At 45.0% G+C, this 18,972-nt stretch overlaps 1 protein-coding gene across 3 annotated transcripts in view; it reads left to right on the top strand.

The window, feature by feature from the left end:
- The window catches only part of chm (CHM Rab escort protein), a 143,035-nt gene that overhangs the window by 83,690 nt on the left and 40,373 nt on the right, over positions 1 to 18,972 (top strand). The gene's annotated exons all lie outside the window — the stretch shown is intronic.

Raw genomic sequence — 18,972 nt, 5'->3', positions numbered from 1 at the left:
CACTGCTTCACTGTTCGCCGCTAACTCTTCCTCCCTTTCTTGTTCATCCGCCATGCAACTTTTACTGCCACCACCCAGTCTCAAGCATAGGCTGGCATTTACAAGCATTCTTCAAAGGGGACAATGCAGTGGCAGCTCACCATTAATGATGGAAGAAGTCAGCCTCGCCAGGTGCATGCCACTTGGGTGCTGTTGTGAATGTGAACGTTCTAATTTCTCGCTGATGGGGAACTTAATTTGGCGAGGTAGCCCTTTAATGAGCATGCATGACATGCTAATGCAAAAGGTCTTCCCAACGTTGTTCATTGGAAAGCTCAGCCTATCTTTCAAAGTCCTAGAAGCATAATTGGTGAAATTCATCCTGCGGTCTGGAAAATTATTTTTGGCCACACGCCAAATTAAATTCCCCTGCCTGCCAAGCTTCTCACTGCTGGCAGGCCCAGAAGATTCTGCCCGTTGAGTGTCAAGTCTACAATTCCCAGTCTTTTTGTCTTCATCACTGATGGAAGTACGTGCCATTCTTTTTCTTTCCATTAGTAAATGCAAGTAAAAAGGCAGATGCTTGTTAAATTCAAATATCCAAAAGCTGCTGTTTGAGTGTGCTGCTGAAATGTTAGCTTTGCAAAAACAGCATCTCATTTTCTGCCTCATGGTGGAAGTGTTTTGAATACCATGAAATTGCTGTATTTGTGCAGTAGATATGAACTAAACGCGCCATAGAAGTTAAGTACTCTTTCAACAATATGATAACTGTTAATTACTGCCAAGCACCCTCTTTGACACTGAAAATTAATTATTGCAATTAATTCCTTCCAATTTTAATTTTAGAAGATTTAAATGTTAAGTTTAAAATTACTTTTTCCTTTTTTTTTATTTTCTTCCTCCTAATCTAATCTCCTTTTCTCTCAATTTATTTTGCTTTCCTGTCTGATTTGGCATTGAATTCACCTAAATTAATTTACATCACTTTCTCCATCATTATGCTGTTTATTTCGCATTCCTTTATTTGTTTAAAGAGATAAACAGCTGTTTGCCCTTTTCCGTAAAGATCCAATGCCTTCTTTACCTTGCTGTGATGTTATTAGTTTGCACTTTCAGCAAGTAGGCACATAAATCAGAAATCAAATGCTTGCAAGGGCAAGACTAATAAACAACAGATGTAATTAACCAATGTAACCTAAATAATGACCCCATGAATACCAGTTCCTCAGAGACCACCTCCTTCAATTCTATTCTAGAATGACTGTCATCCTTTCCCGAAGAACAACTTATTTTGAGTCCTTGTAGCTTGCCTGGATTTCTACTTCATTCTTATCAAGTTCTTGATTTTACTTAACCTCATTTGAGTAGGATGTGGTTGCTCTTGTCTTCTGAATTCTTGGAGGAAATAATCACTCAGAATATTTACTATTTTGTGTTTGTCTTTAGCTTCGAGCTTTGTTGTGGGCGGGGGGGGGGGGGGGGGGGGGGGGGGGGGGGGGCGGGGGGCATTTTTATTAGCTTACATCTCTTCTCCAGCTGCCTTTAGGTATTATTGCCTAAAATGATTCTCTCCCCCCGGCACATTGTTTAGCTTTTGCTGCTGCTTGTTTTTCCAGGTCCCTCCTTAGCCTTCTGATCACCATTTCAGAGTGTTTCTGTTGGAACCACACCCACTGCTCTTTTCCTTTCCTGCAGGATTTGTAGAGGGTTTTTTGTTCCTTATTTCATCTCTGATTTGCTTGGACCCTACATGCAATTTAAGTTTCATACCTGTCAAGGAATGAGTAGGCTGAGAAGTCCGTAGCTGCATATTCCGACCCACATACAGCCTGACACAATTTTGTAAATTCATACTTCATAAGGAGGTGGAACCAGCTGATAGCTGATGTGCCAGATGAGCTATTAAAATAATGAAATATTCTTCAAATGGATGCAAGTAAATTATGCAGCCAATTAAGACAAATAGCCCACTAAAATAAAGTATGTAACTCGTTTTTCAGCACCAATATATTAATGCTGCTGAGAACTGAAGAATTCAACTGGTTGCGATTTAAAATTCAACTCCCATCCTGTAATGACTTCATATACAGTACTGGACATCTACCTATAAACAACATACTTTTTCTCCCCCCACCCCCTGCCACTACTTCCCACCCTGTCCCTTCCATAAATTCCTTGCTTTATCCCTATTTTCAGATTACCTACCCATTGAAGTTGTCCTGCAACCACAGGGATGAAGAGGCCGCAAGTGTTTACACATCAGCTGAATGCTTCTCAATACTGGGTGTGAGAAGTGCATTTCAGGAATACAGGAACAGAAGTATGCCATTTTGCCCCTCGAACCTGTTCCACTATTCATTGAGATTGTGACTGAGCTGTGACCTAATTCCATATATCTGCCTTTGGCTCATATCCTTCAATACCCTTGGATTTTTTCAGAAAGCTTTTAATAAAGTCCCAGATAAGAGATTAGTGTGAAAAATTAAAACACATGGAAATGGGGGTAATATATTGGCATGGATTGAGAATTGGATAGAAGACTTGAAACAAAGTAGAAATAAATGGGTCGTTATCGGAGTGTCAGGTGGTGACTAGTGGGGAACCGCAGGGATCAGTGCTTCAGCCCCAGTTATTCACTATATGTCAATGGTTTTGATGAGGGAACCAAATGTAATATTTCCAAGTTTACTGACGGCACGAAACTTGGTGGGAAGGAGAGAGGTGAGGAGAATGTTAAGAGGCTTCAAGGCAATTTAGACAGGTTGATTGAATGGGCAAATACATGGCAGATGCAGTTTAACGTGGATAGATGTGAAGTTATGCACTTTGGCAGAAAAACAGAATGGCAGAGTATTATTTAAATGGTGATAGATTGGGAAACTTTGATGTACTAAGGGACTTGGTTGTCTTGTACACCAGTCGCTGAAAGCAAGCATGCAGGTGCAGCAGGCAGTTGAGAAGGAAAATGGCATGTTGGCCTTCAATGCAAGAGGATTTGAGTGCAGGAGCCAGGATGTCTTACTGCAGCTGTACAGGGCCTTGGTGAGACCACACCTGGAGTATTATGTGCAGTTTTGGTCTCCTTACTTAAGATGAGGATACACTTGCCATAGAGGGAGTGCAGTGAAGACTGTGCTGAAAACTGGTTCCTGGGATGGCAGGATTGTCCTGTGAGGAGGGATTGGATCATCTTGGCCTAAAGGGAAGACCTTTTAGAACAGAGATGAGGAGAAACTTCTTTAGCCTGAGAGTGGTGAATCTATGGAATTCATTGCCACAGAAGGCTGTGGAGGCCAGGTCATTGAGTGTGTTTAAGACCGAGATAGATAGGTTCTTGATTGGTAAGGGGATCAAAGGTTATGGGGAGAAAGCGGGAGAATGGGGTTGAGAAACTTATTAGCCATGATTGAATGGCGGAACAGACTTGATGGGCCGAATGGCCTAACTTCTGCTCTTATGTCTTATGGTATTCACTGGAGCTCAGAAGAATGCGAGGGGATGGGATTGAAATGTATAAAATTCTGACGGGGCTGGACACTTGATGCAAGGATGATGTTCCCTCTGACTGGGGAATCTAGAACAAGGGGTCACAATCTCAGGATACAGGGTAGGCCATTTAGGACTGCAATGAGGAGAAACTTCTTCACTGAGGCTGGTGAACTTGTGGAGTTCTCTACCACAGAAGGCTGTGGAGGCTAAGCCACTGCATATATTTAAGAAGGAGATGGATTTCTAGACTCTAAAGGCATCAAGCAGTTCGGGGAGAGAGTCAGAGGAAGGCGTTGAGATAGAGGATCAGCCATGATCATATTGAATAGTGGAGCAGGCCAGAAGGGCCAAATGACTTACTCCTGCTCCAATTTTCTATGTTTCTATAACAAAAATCTATCAATCTCAGATTTAAAATTTTATAATTGATCTAACATTAATTGCTATTTATGGAAGAGCGTTCCAAGCTTCCACTGCTCTTTAATACACCCATTACAATATTGAAGGAGGCCATTCGGTCCGTTGGGTCCATGGCTTGTGTGTAATGTGTTGCCTAATTTCACTTGAGAAATACTTTCTATCTACCACAGCTGCTCCCCTTACCTTAATATGATCAAATTGCCCTCTAACCTCCTAGATTTGAGGAAGTGCAACCTTGGTTTGTGTAATCTCTCCTTGTAATTTGATACCTTGAGTCCAGGTATCTATCATTCCAGAAAACCTACACCTCAGCTTCTCCAATGCCATTATCTTTCCTAAGATGTGGTGCCCAGTCTCAGTAATCCAGATGTGGTCTAACTGGGGCAATGGGTTTGGTTTTACTGTGGGTGGGGTGTTTTGTCATTGCACACAAGCACCCATGGAAACCTGCCTATTGTCAATAAGAGTTGGAGTAGCAGACAAAAGTAATGTTTTTCCCTGAATCCGTAGAAAGTTAGTACAACTGGAGCTATCGGGCTTAAATAAAATTAGTGCGCTTATAGCTGGGATTGAGATTCTGGGAATGGTTGCTGAAGTTTAAAGCAGCTCCTGCATTGTGGGAAGTGTAGTGGCATAAATGACTTGCTGTATTAAGAGAAAAAACCCCAAATGAACTAATTGGCAACAATTTTGTATTGAAGTGAATGTAATGGAAGATTTTTAAAACTCCTTATATCTTCTGTCATTTTTTAATGTGACAGTGTAAAACTAATACTTTTACTGCAAGTATTTCCTGTGATATATTGTGTGCTGCTCAAACCATTTCATATTCTTGGAGTTGATTTTCCCATGTGTTTGATCACAGATTTAAAAGTAAACCTCACTGTAATGTTCTGTTTTTTATCATTATACTCCCTTTCCATATTTTAGCTATGTTAAAAGTTGTACAGCACTTTTGGAGCCAATTATGCCAAGACGTGTCAGATAATTGTATGCTAAGTGCAAATCAAAGTGGAATGTTGGGATGGAGGCACTGTGGATAAGGTAAGTAAGTCTTGAGCTTTGGCCAGGCTTCCAAGCTAAGCGGGAGGTTGGTTTCTGACAGTTTGGGGATGAGGGCTTACCAGAGCCAGGGAGTGGATGAGGCCTGGCAGCTCTCAGGGAGGGTCTGAGGCACGGCAGCATGTGCTTTGGGGCAGAATGGGGTGGCTTGATCACTAACACAAAAGATACATAAGTATAGCAAGTGTTCGTCTAAACGTTTGAAAAATTATTCCTTTTGAATTTTCACTTTTAGGGGTTAAGGGGAGAATGGAACAAAGGAGGCAGAAATGAAATTTTAAATTACTTCAGAAACATCCTATTAGATGGAGGGGAAAAATTAGCTGGAAAAGTGAGAGGCATAAGTTACTCTTGTTCAAAGTGTCAGTGATCGTCTGAAGAGACCCAAACAAGCCATGATGCTTACTGAGATTGCACATGCATACGGCCTGAGTAGTTATAATAATGAAAGTGAAGACTGCTGGTTCTGGAAATGGAGCAGAACTGCATTCAGGCCCTGAGTGAAGCCCAGGCCCAATATGGGGAAAAGTTGGTTCAGGAAATTTTACATGCAATGGGTTATCAGTTTAAGATCTCTTTCTTCAACTATGTTGTATGTACATATTGAATATTCCTAATTATAAGCTACTTGTGATTTGTATCAACCATTAGAGAAAGAATAACAAAGCTTGAGGGCTCAACTATAGTTGGTTTTTATTCATTCACAGAATGTTGCCTTCACTGGCTGGGCCAGCATTTATTGCCTATCCCTAGTTGTCCTCGAGAAGGTGGTGGTGAGCTGCCTTCTTGAACCACTGCAGTCCATGAGGTGTCGGTACACCCACAGTACTGTTAGGAAGGGAGTTCCAGGATTTTGACCAAGCGACAGTGAAGGAACGATGATATATTTCCAAGTCAGGACAGTGAGTGACTTGGAGGGGAACTTAAAGGTGGTTGTGTTCCCATGTATCTGCTGCCTGTGTCCTTCTAGATGGTAGTGGTCGTGGGTTTGGGCCATCTAAGGAGCCTTGGTGAATTCCTGTAGTGTGTCTTGTAAATGGTACACACTGCTACTGTGTGTCAGTGGTGGAGGGAATGAATGTTTATGGCTGTGGTCCCAATCGTGTGGGCTGCTTTGTCCTGAACAGTGTCAAGCTTCTTGAGTGCTGTGGGAGCTGCACTCATCCAGGGAGATGAAGAGTATTACATCACACTCTTGGCTTGTGTCTTGTAAATGGTAGACAGGGTTTGGGGAGTCAGGGGATGAGTTATTCTTGCAGGATCCCTAGCCTCTGATCGGCTGTTGTAGCCACAGTATTTGTATGGCTAGTCCAATTCAGTTTTTGGTCAATGGTAACTCCCAGAATGTTGATATTGGGGGATTCAGTGATGGTAATGCTGTTTAACGTCATGGGGTGATGGTTAGATTCTCTCTTATTGGCGATGGCCATTGCCTGGCACTTGTGTGATGCGAATGTTACTTGCCACTTGTCAGCCCAAGCCTGGATATTGTCCAGGTCTTGCTGCAGTTGAACATGGACTGCTTCAGTATTTGAGGAGTTGCGAATGGTGCTGAACATTGTGCAGTCATCAACAAACATCCCCACTTCTGATCTTTTGATGGAAGGAAGGTCATTGATGAAGCAGCTGAACATGGTTGGGCCGAGGACACAACCCTGAGGAACTCCTGCAGTGATGTCCTGGAGCTGAGATGACTGACCTCCAGCAACCACAAGCATCTTCCTTTTTGCTAGGTACGACTCCAACCGGTGGAGAGTTTTCCCCCTGATTCCCATTGACGCTAGTCCCACTGACTTTGCTGGGGCTCCTTGATGCCACACACACGGTCAAATGCAGCCTTGATATCAAGGGCAGTCACTCTCGCCTCACCTTGGAGTTCAGTTCTTTTGTCAATGTTTGAACCAAGGCTGTAATGAGGTTAGGAGCTGAGTGGTCCTGGCGGAACACAAACTGGGCGTTGGTGAGCAGGTTATTGCTAAGCAAGTGCCGTTTGATAGCCCTGTTGATGACCCCCTTCCGTCACTTTACTAATAATCAAGAATAGACTGATGGGGCAGTAATTGGCTGGGTTGGATTTGTTCTGCTTCTTGTGTATAGGACATAGCTGGGTAACTTTCCACATTGCCAGATAGATGCCAATGTTGTAGTTGTACTGGGACAGCTTGGCTAGGGGCATGGAAAGTTCTGGAGCACAAGTTTTCAGTATTATTGCTGGAATATTGTCGGGGCCTGTAGCCTTTGCATTATCCAGTGCTTTCAGCTGTTACTTGATATCTCGTGGAGTGAATTGAATTGGCTGATGACTGGCATCTGTGGTGCTGGGGATCTCCGGAGAAGGCTGAGATGGATCATCCACTCTGCACTTCTGGCTGAAGATTGTAGCAAATGCTTCAGCTTTATCTTTTGCACTAATGTGCTGGGCTCCCCATCATTGAGGATGGGGATATTTATGGAGCCTCCTACCCCAGTGAGTTGTTTAATTGTCCACCATCATTCACAACTGGATGTGTTAGGACTGCAGTGCTCAGGTCTGACCTGTTGGTGGCGGGATCACTTAGCTCTGCCTATCACTTGCTGCTTATGCTGTTTGGCACGCAAGTAGTCCTGTGTTTTTTGCTTCACCGGGTTGACACCTCATTTTTAGGTATGCCTGCTGCTGCTCCTGGCATCCCTTCCTGCACTTTTCATTGAACCAGGGTTGATTCCCTGGCTTGATGGGGATGGTAGGGTGGGGGATATGCAGGACCATGAGGTTACAGATTGTGGTTGAGTATAATTCTGCTGCTGCTGATGGCCCACAGCGCCTCTTGGATGCCCAGCCTTGAGTTGGTAGATCTGTTCAAAATCTACCCCATTTAGCACAGTGGCAGTGCCATGTAACATGATGTAGGGTATCCTCCGTGAAGGTGGGACTTCATCTTCACAACGACTGTGCGGTGGTCACTCTTACCAATAATGTCATGGACAGATGGATCTGCAGCAGGTAGATTGGTAAGGATGAGGACAAGTATGTTTTTCCCTCTTCTTGGTTCCCTCACCACCTGCCGCAGACCCAGCCTAGCAGCTATGTCCTTTAGGACTCGGCCCACTCGGTCAGTAGTGGTGCTACCAAGCCACTCTTGGTGATGGACATTGAAGTCCCCCACCTAGAGTATATTCTGTGTTCTTGCTTCAGTGCTTCCTCCAAGTAGTGTTCAATATGGAAGAGGGCTGATTCATCAGCTGAGGGAGGGCAGTTTGTGGTAATCAGCAGGAGGTTTCCTTGCCCATGTTTGACCTGATGCCATGAGACTCCATGGGGTCTGGAGTCGATGTTGAGGACTCCCAGGGCAATTCCCGCTTGACTGCATACCACTGTGTCACCACCTCTGCTGGGTCTGTCCTGCCACCCAGGGATGGTGATGTTACTGGTAAGGTATGATTCCGTGTGGATGACTGTCAGGCTGCTGCCTGACTCACCTGTGAGACAGCTTTCCCAATTTTGGCACTAGCCCCCACCCAAATGTTAGTAAGGTGGAGGACTGAGCATTGACAGGGTGCCTAGGTTGATGCTGGTTGGTCCGTCCAGTTTCATCCCTTATTTTCAGACTTTGTAGCTGTTTGATACAACTGAGTGGCTTGCTGGGCTATTTCAGAGAGCATTTCAGAGTCAACCATATTGCTGTGGGTCTAGACTTGCATGAAGGCCAGACCAGATAAGGGCAGTAGATTTCCTTCCCCACAGGCCATTAGTGAACCAGATGGGTTTTTACAGCAATCAACAATGTTTTCGTGGTCATCATTAGACTTTCAATTCCAGATTTTTATTGAATTCAGATTCCATCGTCTGCTGTGGTAGGCTTTGAACCCAGGACCCCAGAGCATTACCCTGGGTCTCTGTCTAACTAGTCCTGTGAAAATATCACTATGCCATCGCCTCCCCTTCGAGGTGACCAGGGCAACTGCTTAAACTGGCATTGGCTTTACTAAAAGCTATCCAAGGCCCCAACAAGAGTATTCTAAGAGGAGATAGATTATAGAAACTAATCGTTCAAAAAGCCTAAAAAATAATGCTCACCCTTTGCCAATTTAAAAATGTTGCCGACCTTCCCAAATAGAAATTGTTAGAGTTTTGTCCAAAACCTCCCTCCCATCCTCCTGCGTATCTGCATAGGCAACCAAATATATGGTATAATCATGCAGGTTTATTACTTGTCATTACTTCAAGCTCATTACTCACCCTAAGCTGGAAAATTTCATCAACTTTGCTCCCAATTTCCACCTCTCCCTTACCTTCACATGGCCCCCTTCTTAACTTCCCTTCCTTGATTTCTTTTCTCCATTTCTAGGCTGTCACCCAATATCTACTCTAAACCCACTGGCTCCCACAGCTTCCTTATTTGCATTTCCTTGCACCCCACTTCTTGTAAGGACTCTATTCCATGCTCCCAATTTTTCTTCTGTTGTATCTGTTTTGACAACGTCACCTTTCTTACTGGTGTTTCTGTTATGATGCCCATAGAGATCAATAACCTTTAGAAAGATATTTGAGCTTCCCGTGGTTGAGTGGAAGGATCATACAATAACATTTCAAGTTTAAAGATTTTTACTGTAATAAACAAACTAAAGCAACATTGTCTGAACTATTCAGTAGGCAACTTGTACTCTAAACTACAGAGAAGATTCCCCATTTAACTTACAGACCAACAAAATCCTATCACACGATTATACTTTACTCTGTCCCTGGAGTGGATACTTCAGTTTCCAGGAATCAATCCAAAGCCATTCTCAACTCCTGATGGCTTGCTTCATATTACCTTTTCTAGCCAGATAACTTCTCATCCCAAAACTGACTTTCACATTGAGGGACGAAATGGCAATTCTTCTCTCCATCTGAGCCAGGTGAATCTTCCAGTCTCATTTAAGCCTCGCTGTCCCCCAGATTCTCACAGACAGCTCTGTTTGAGGCTCAGAGATTTCTAAAAAAAAAAATCTATAAACTGGTACTACAATGGCTTGCTACTATGGCAATGTGAATCACATGGGCTTGTAGCCAGGTAGAAATGCTAATTAGCTATCCTCGGGACTCCCGTTGCATTCTATCTTGGAATTAAATAGACAGTTTAGTGTATAATTGTTTACAAAACCTGACATTTCTAATGATTTCCTGTGAGACTTGAACGCTAACAGTCTATCCATCAGCACAGCTGCCCTGGCCATTGTTTACAGGTGTTAACATCTTGCACCACCTTCTCGGAAAGACAAACTGGTCCCCACTTTAACCTTAAAAAACCAAGCCACCCAAGATTCTTGTCAGGCAGTGTTCAGAGCAGGTCACATGGCCCCCTACCTTCCTCCTTTTCACCCTAAAATAAAGAGTCCCAAAACATAGGCTGGAATTTTCCATGTCCATTGACATCGGATGTCATGGCGGGCATGACACTATAGCAAGAAGGCCAAAAGTTGGTTTCACGATGGTGTGAAACCAGTTTGCGACCATCTGCTCCACCTGTCAGTGGTGAGTCATCTTTCCTGCTGCTGCATGTCGGGAACGTCATTTTAATACACCTGCATGTAATGATAAGCCTTGCTCGCCAGAATCATCATCCCCCCCACCCCACACTGGATCAGGGCACAAATCATGTTGATGTGTTTCACAACAGCATTTAAAAGGCATGTACCTGGTGAGCTGAACTTCGAGGGGAACTTGGAGGTGAGTGCACACCAACGTTGCGCAGCGCTCGCGAAGGTTGCCTATTTGACTTCAAAGAAGAGATGTTGTGCATTCAGGCGAGGGCACAATTAAGTCACTTCCTCCCAGCTGGCTGACAGTGTGGTGCCAGGGCAAGAGCTGCACTGCAGTGGTTGGGGTGAGTTGGGCGTTGGGGGGGAGTGGGTGGTGGTGGTGTGAGCAAGGTGGCATGGTCTGATACTGCACAAGCACATGTGGAGGTTGGGTGGCAGGGGAGGCTGGTGGTGGGGAGGGAAGTAGCCACACATTACAGAAACGTTGCATAAAATGAGCATTCTTCCGCAGCTGAGACAGTTCAAGCACAGCTACATTGTCATGCTTGGAGTTGGGCCTATAGCTTATCTGCCCAGTCAAGCAACACAGGGGCATGAAAGTGCCAACAAATGCTCCTGAACCTTTCACCCACTGAGCATGTTTTGCAAACTAATGAGCATTTTAGTGGACTGCAGAACAATTGGACGACTTGGCAAGTTGTACATTCTCCTTGCGAAAGCTGGCCATGGAGCAGTCACTGGTGGAGGTGCTCACAGCCCTTGCAATGTCTTCATTTAGTTTTGGACCAGTTTCCCCCATGGCTCACACTAACAGCACAGCCTTACAGTATGGGTTAGGAGCATGCATGAGCTGAGAGCACAGCATACAGCCCAGTGGGCAAAGCTGCCGCCAATCGGTCAGGTGGAGTGGGGTGGAGTTGGGTGGGGTTTCAGGCAGCCATGCAGTCTATTAAACTCTGGCCATCCAAATGGTGGCTATCACTCTTCGGCATGCATTAGGGGATCTTCAGATTTAACCAAGAGAGGTTCTTGGTACACCCATGCTAACCCATGCATCTCTCTCTTTTTATCCTACAGGAAGTGTACATCAGGGCCATGGAGCCTGGTGACCTAGCTGTATGCCCCATGGCTTATATGGAATGGAGACGAAGGAGAAAAGAACAACGGAGGTGCCTGAATGGGCAGAGGGAGGAGCCGCACCCTCAAGAAGAAGGGGAAGCTGGGGCTCCTATGTACACTGCTGAACAGCCACACCAAGCTGTCGCAGGTTGGCACCTAGCCAGACCCAGGGTCTGCACATGGCGCTTGTTATTCATGCAGATGATCAAGAACCAGTGTTGCTGAAGACTGCGCATATCCAGGAACTAGTTGGTCACATCTGCCACCTGCTGCAGGATTTGGCGACATGGAGGACGTCCACTGCCAGTAGCCATGAACGTGACCATGGCATTCAATTTTTACACCAGTGGCTCCTTTCAGGGCTCTACTGATAACTTCTGCGGGATCTCGCAAGCCTCCACACACTATTGCATCCAGGAGGTCAGCGACGCCATATTTATGAAGGCGCACAGCTTTGTGCATTTCACTTGAGATCAGGAAAGCCAGGACGCAAAAACGCTGGGATATGCACAGTTCTCGGGTTTCCCACAGGTGCAGGGTGCCATCGAATACACTCACGTGGTGTTCAGGTCTCCATGGCAACAAGCAGTCAACTACGTCAACCGTGAGGGCTTCCACTCTCTGAAATTCAGCTGTTGAGCTGTTGTGTGACCACCACAAATGCATCCAACAGGCCCACGCACAAGTCCCAGGGAGTGTCCACGACTCCTACATTCTCAGTAAGCCTCAAATCCCTGACGCCTTCCAGGGTTCAGAGTCTGCAGGGTTGGCTTTTTAGGGACAAAGGCTACCTGCAGAAGACATGGCTGATGATGCCCATGGAGTGGCCTCAGACAGCAGCAGAGTGAAAGTAAAATGAGGCTCATGCTGCAACTCTCACTTTGGTGGAGCAAATCACTGGGATGCTGAAAATGAGGTTCCGGTGCCTGGACCAGTCTGGTGGAGTCCTGCAATACAGTCCACAGAAGGTGTCGCGCATTGGCATTGACTGCTGCGCCCTTCACAACCTGGTGGTACAATGGAGTGAGGAGATAGCTGAGGAGGAGATGGAGGATCTGCACTTCTCCTATGAGGAAGACATCAGCAGGGATGAGGACGATGAGGTCCTCAAAGGCAAGGATGATGGCGATGAGGACATTGAGTTGTCCTGATGACAGGCATGCTCTGGAGGGCTTCATTTTCCATGAATCTAGCAGCTATGATGACGACATGCAGTGAGGAGACTCCATAGATCCTCACTTTGCACCTGTGAACGTTTGCCTCCTGTCTGGCTCGTGGTAGTGCACATAGTCTCTGTGATAAGGCCCCTGTCATGGATGCAGGCAATACAGATGTGTCCAGTGACTATGAAGGTGCACCATCAGTCTGCTGAGAAGGTTGCACAAAGCAGAGGGAAGAGGCCTGGACAGAGACACCTGCCTTTGTCTTGAGCAGGAACCAAGGTTTCACGTCTGAGTGACACGAACACTGCTCATCATAACACTTGCCATAAGTAAGGAGACATTCTTGGGAGTTTATTTACATGACTGAACGTTATGTATAAGTCATTAATACCCGTGTCCAGGCTGTGTAACTACATCTTCTTAACCTTCCTAACCCTGCCACTACATCTTGCTGCTCCCCCGATATCCATTGCTGAGTTGGAAGCAGCCGGCTGACTTCTACGCCCTGTCTGTGATGACCTTTGACAGGCCTCCTCTGGAGGGCTGGCCTGATTTCAGGATCCTGCTGTATAGTAGTGGCACCCTCCTCGGCCTGTGGATCTGGAGCTAATTGGGGGCACAGGAAGAGGGAATTTGGTTGCTCTGTGCACTTCCGGAGTTACCTGGGTGGATGGTCCCGGGGTGTGCACCTGCTGATCCTATGATGGAGGATCAGCAGGTGCCGAAGGGCCCCCGGCTGACTCCTTGAGGAGAAGGGGAAGCTGGAGTGAGATCAAGCTGCCCTGCACCCCTTTCATGTTGACAATGTTGGAGGCCAACTATGTCATCAATGATGGAGTTCAGCCCACACAGCAGTGCAAGACCGATGCCCTGGACCAAGGTCTCCGTAGTGACAGCCATCCTACCAGTGTTGACCTCAGTGCCTTGGCATGCCGGCACTATCACCTCAGACTGAGGGCAGATGGACTCCTCCATTGTGCCTTGCAATCTGAGGAGTGAGTGGTCATCCCTTTCTGATGTTCCTGAGCTTGCCTTTGCAGCTCCAGCAACTGAGGTATAACTGAGTCCAGAGGCTCATCATCCGATTTGGACTCAGATTTCTGGCCTCCAGCAGTCCTCTGAGCGCTGGAAACTGGGAAGTCCCTGCCACCTACTGTGGATCAGACGGTGCAATGTGCTCGCCAGATTGTGACCCCGAGACTATTTTAGAGCTGGGTCCCCCTGAGGTGTTTGTCTCTGTGCTGGTGGAAGGTGTCAGTGAGTGATGGGTCTTCAATGAGGATACCATCAGATTCTTTTTCCAATGCGTCTTCGGGGCTTGGCTCGAGGATCTGGGTCGTGGGCCCCCTCGGTTGCTTCCCAGATGTGCCTGTGAAAGCAAAGAGAAATAATTAGTACATGGCAGGGGACTGCGAACAGGGGAACTGACTCAAGCATGGTCGTCTGATGGATGTTGCACCACTGGATCCTCACTTGGTTGAGCACCGCCGACCTCATCATCAACACAGGAATGGTGCAGATCGTCGTTGGCCAGCTGGATGACTCTATTTTCAAAGTCCGTGAGGACCTTGATGTCAGGCATTCCCCCACTAGTCTGTGACCTCTCCCTTTTATTGTGCTAGCTTGTCCTGCGTGAATACAAATAAAGAGTGTGAGTAGATCGTCTGCCAGGCCAGATACAAGGATAAAAACAAAAAACTGCGGATGCTGGAAATCCAAAACAAAAACATGAACAGAAATACCTGGAAAAACTCAGCAGGTCTGGCAGCATCAGCGGAGAAAAGCACAGTTGACGTTTCAGGTCCTCATGACCCTTCAACAGAACTGTTGAAGTTCTGTTGAAGGGTCATGAGGACTCGAAACGTCAACTGTGCTCTTCTCCGCTGATGCTGCCAGACCTGCTGAGATTTTCCAGGTATTTCTGTTTCTGTTTCTGTTTTTGTTTCAGATAACAAGGATGTGTGGCATGTGTGAGTGGTGCCGTGGACGGGATGAGGACACAATCCGCAGGGCAAATGATGTTGTGTGAGAGAGAGTGAATGGTGATGTCACTTGAACTGGCAGTGACTGAGGGCCCTGTGGATGTGTGATGAGTTTGAGAGTGTGTGATTTGAGAGTAGTGTGAAGAGTTATTTACCCTGGCAGAACGGAGGAGATTATTCACCTATCTTGGCACTGGGTGCCTGTCCTCTTTTGCAGGGCGTTGGCGCTGACCAGCGCTGCCACTACCTCCCATGCTGGATTGTTGGATTGGTGTTGGTCTTCGTCCAGAGCTGGGATAGAGGACATTGCAGCGGGCCTCCACTGTGTCCAGTAGGTGCTCGAGGGAGGTGTCATTAAATTTGGAGGCAGCATGTTTCCTCCCTTTGGCAGCCATCAGTTCCCAGCAGTTTCCTGTCCCTTGAAGAGTGCTAGCTCTGTGCAGAGGCGGTCTTTAAATATGACGCCTGGTTTACTGAAGGCCTGAGATGAGGGTGGGGTGGGTGAATCAGAGGCTGCCCTACTAATGACCTGGTGTGTTTCCTGGGAATGAACTATTAATGAAGCGGGATATGCCGGGAATGGGACGATACAAGGGCGGTCAGTGGGTAGAATGTCATTTTTCCCGCCCACTACTGCACTTAGTGCAAATTTGGGACAATTCCGTCCATAATCTCTCAAATTCCACGTTTGTAACATTTCTGATGCATCCTCCCTTTCTCATCAACACAGTTTATGCTAAAACTTTACAAAATATTTGGGAGTAGCTCGAGTGCTGTATACGGTTCTGGCCATTGCATTACAGGAAGGATGTGATCGCACTAGAGAGGGTGCAAAGGAGACTTATAAGGACGTCGCCAAGAATGGAGAATTTTAGCTACAGGAAAGATTGAATAGGCTGGGGTTGTTTGGAACAGAGGAGGCTGTGGGAAGATTTAGTTGAGGCACATAAAATGGAGTTGCCTGGATTAAGTGGATAGGGAGGACCTATTTCCCTTAGTAGAAGGGTCAATAACCAGGCGGCATAAATTTAAAGTAATTGGCAGATAGATTAAAGAGAAGTTGAGAATTCTTTTTCACTTAGAAGGTGGTAGGCACCTGGAGCTCACTGCCTCAAAGGGTAATAGAGGCAATTGCCATCAACACATATTAAAAGAAAAACTTGAATATGCACTTCAAGTACCATAGCCTACTTGGCTATGAATCAAGAGCTGGAAAGTGGGAGTGCGCTGGCGCAGACACAATGCACTAAAAGGCCTATTGTGGCATCAGTTTTCTATTTTGAGTACCCTCCAGCATGGTTGACAGGACCATGTGCGTTCCATTTCTCACACTTCTCACCCCTTCCCTTTCCTCAAAAAAAAAAGTATCCCTTGTCCTCCCACCTTCCATCCTGCCAGTGTCCGTAGTTAACGTATCAGTCTCCACCATTTCTGTCAGCTGGGGCATGATGCTTCACCCCTTTCAGCATTCCGAAGGGACCGTTCCCTCCTGAATATCCTGATTCGCTCCTCAATCATCCCTAACACCCCTTCCCCTTCCCACAGCACTTGCTTGTGCAGGAGATGTAGCACATCACCCTTCCCATTTTCCAGGGCCCAAATGTTACTTCCAGTGAAACATTGATTTACTTATGCTACTTTCAATTTACTATACTGTATTTGCTGCTCATCATGGGGTCTGCTGTACATTGGGAGAACAAATGCAGATTGGGTTAACTCTTTTTTTTGTGGACTGAATAAGCGTCACCTGCAGCTTCAGGTTTTGTTTATTGTACCCTGACCTCTTTGACCTCTGCCTCCTGCATTGCTTAACAGAAGCTTGAGGAACACACCTCACCTTTGATGACCCCTGGCTCCATTTTATTGGACAGCAGCTTCTGGTACTGCTTCTGTTGTCATTTACAGCTGCTCTTTTTCTTTTCTCTTACCATCCCCTTTTGCCTTGTCCCATCATTCTTTTTGTCATTTAATCCCTCTTGCCTGTCACCTGATGCAAGACCCATCCTTTTGTCATTTCTTCACTGGCCCCCTTCCCCACCTATTTACGTGCATAAAACCTGTTGTGTGTAATATTTTCTATTCCTGATGCTAATGAAGGGTCATCAACCGGAACTTTGTTACCCTCTTCACAGATGCTTGCTAGTCTACTGAATATTTGAAGCATTTTCTGTTCTTGTTTCAGATTTCCAGATTTAACATATTTGATTTTGTTTTTTTGTTTATGCTATCAGTTAACATTCTGATCTTTGTGTAGTTTCCATGATAAATAGCAGCAGTCCTGATGTGATTTGGCTGTTAGCATTCAAATCCTGAGTTTTCAATTAGAAACAACATTCATCACATACACTAAGAATTATCAAAAGTTGAAATTGTGGTTGCCATGTGCAGAAGCTTTTCACTGTTTAATAATGTAGTATTTCATTTTCCATATTAACATGAAGTGATAGTGTTACAGTGGAAGACAATATTGATGAAAGCAAAAGGTTTATTAAGCTTTTGAATTCTAAGCATCTAAATTAATACTTATAAACTTTGCACTTGCTGATAAAAGGCTTAAGACAAATTGCTGTTTTACACACACATTTTGCTGAAAAGATTTCAGAAAATCAGAACTACTGTGTGACTTGTATCCATCAACCCTGTAATTAACTATGCTGTAACTGTAATCCACCATTTTCTAAATATTTGTAGAAGTTGCAGCCATCCTAGTTTTTTATTGAGTATTAGTATAATTCACATCCATAAATTTATTCCTGCAGTGAGCTTTGTTATAAGTAATTCTATATTGATTATTTTTTTTCTCATTCAAGGAAAGTGAGTGTTGCAAGGTTGGCATTTATTGCCCATCCATAATTGTCCTTGAGAAGGTGTTGATGAGTTGCCACCACTGCAGTCTTTTCAGTGAAGTACTTCAAAAGTGTGCTAGGTAGGAAGATCCAGGAGTGCTGCTAGGTAGGTGGTGGTAGCCCTATGGGCTCTCTTTTGTCCTTTCTGGTGGTAGAAGTGGCGAGTTTGGGAGATGTCAAATAAACCTTGGCGAGTTTCTGAAATGCACCTTGTAGATGGTATACACTGCAGCCATGGTGCACTGGTGTTGGAGGGAGTGTATGTTTAAGGTGATGGATGAAGTGCCAATCGTGTGGTTTGATGGTGTCAAGATTCTTAAGTATAGTTGGAGCTGCATACATTCAGGAAAGTGGAGAGTATTCCATTACAGTCCTGACTTGTGCCTTGTGGAAAAATTTTGGGGAGACAGAAAGTGAGTCACTAGCCATATCAGTCCTCTACTTGCTCTCGTGGCTACGGCATTTATGTGGCTAGTTCTGTTAAGCTTCTGTTCAATAGTGATTTCCCACCGCCCCCCACAGGATGTTGATAATGGGGGGTGGTGGGGTTTGACATTGGTTATTGGTGGTTGATCTGTCTTGTTGGAGATGGCTATTGCCTGGCACTTGGGTGGTGCCAATGTTATTTCCAATGATGTAAATGTGTAATGCCCTATAAATATTGGAGTATCATTATATTCACAATGGATTTTAATTTTGTAGTGTGAGGAGGAGCTGTTATTGTCAAGAAACCCAGAATTGTCACTAATAAATTAAACGTACTTTTGTGTAAGAGTATGACATTGTCTGATGAGCAGGTGGATGAATCCCAGTTCTGACGAATGCTACATTGAATTCGGGTGTAAAGCTTCTTGCCGGAAAAACATATAACTCTGGAGTATTTAAATAGCTTTGTACTGCAGACCAATGAAATCCATCTGCTATGGGTTCTGTTGTTTGCAACCTGTATTCTTAATTGTGATCTCTTGAGGTTTGCAAACATTAAATCTCTCTTGAAATATTAACAATTCTTATATGGCTTAGTACAGTATATTAGGGCAGATACACTACACCATATAAGGTGCAATATATTTGCTAATGCTGAATTGTATCATTTAAATACACATTTAATTGATTGTCCCTGTTTATTTAATAATCAGTTTGTAGTTTGGACTAAGAGCTTTGCAGATTGGAATGTGCTGGTCAGTTTCAGCAAGCAGTTTGGAAGCATTTTGAAGATTGCTAAGCATTCATAAGTATTATTTCTTCAGAGATGTGTAACTTTTAATATGTTAACAGGCATTCTGCTTTAGCATTTCAAATAAAGCACAGGTAACTAAACAAAGGTATTGTGTGACTCATACATTTTTCTTATACTGAATTGATTTGCTGCTCTTCAGATAGTTGTTCCACTCAGCCAATACA

Source organism: Carcharodon carcharias, chromosome 9, assembly GCF_017639515.1.
Source record: "Carcharodon carcharias isolate sCarCar2 chromosome 9, sCarCar2.pri, whole genome shotgun sequence".
In the NCBI taxonomy this organism is placed as follows: Eukaryota; Metazoa; Chordata; class Chondrichthyes; order Lamniformes; family Lamnidae; genus Carcharodon; species Carcharodon carcharias.
Note: the sequence above shows the minus strand (reverse complement) of the source record. Positions and strands in the feature narration are given on the sequence as shown.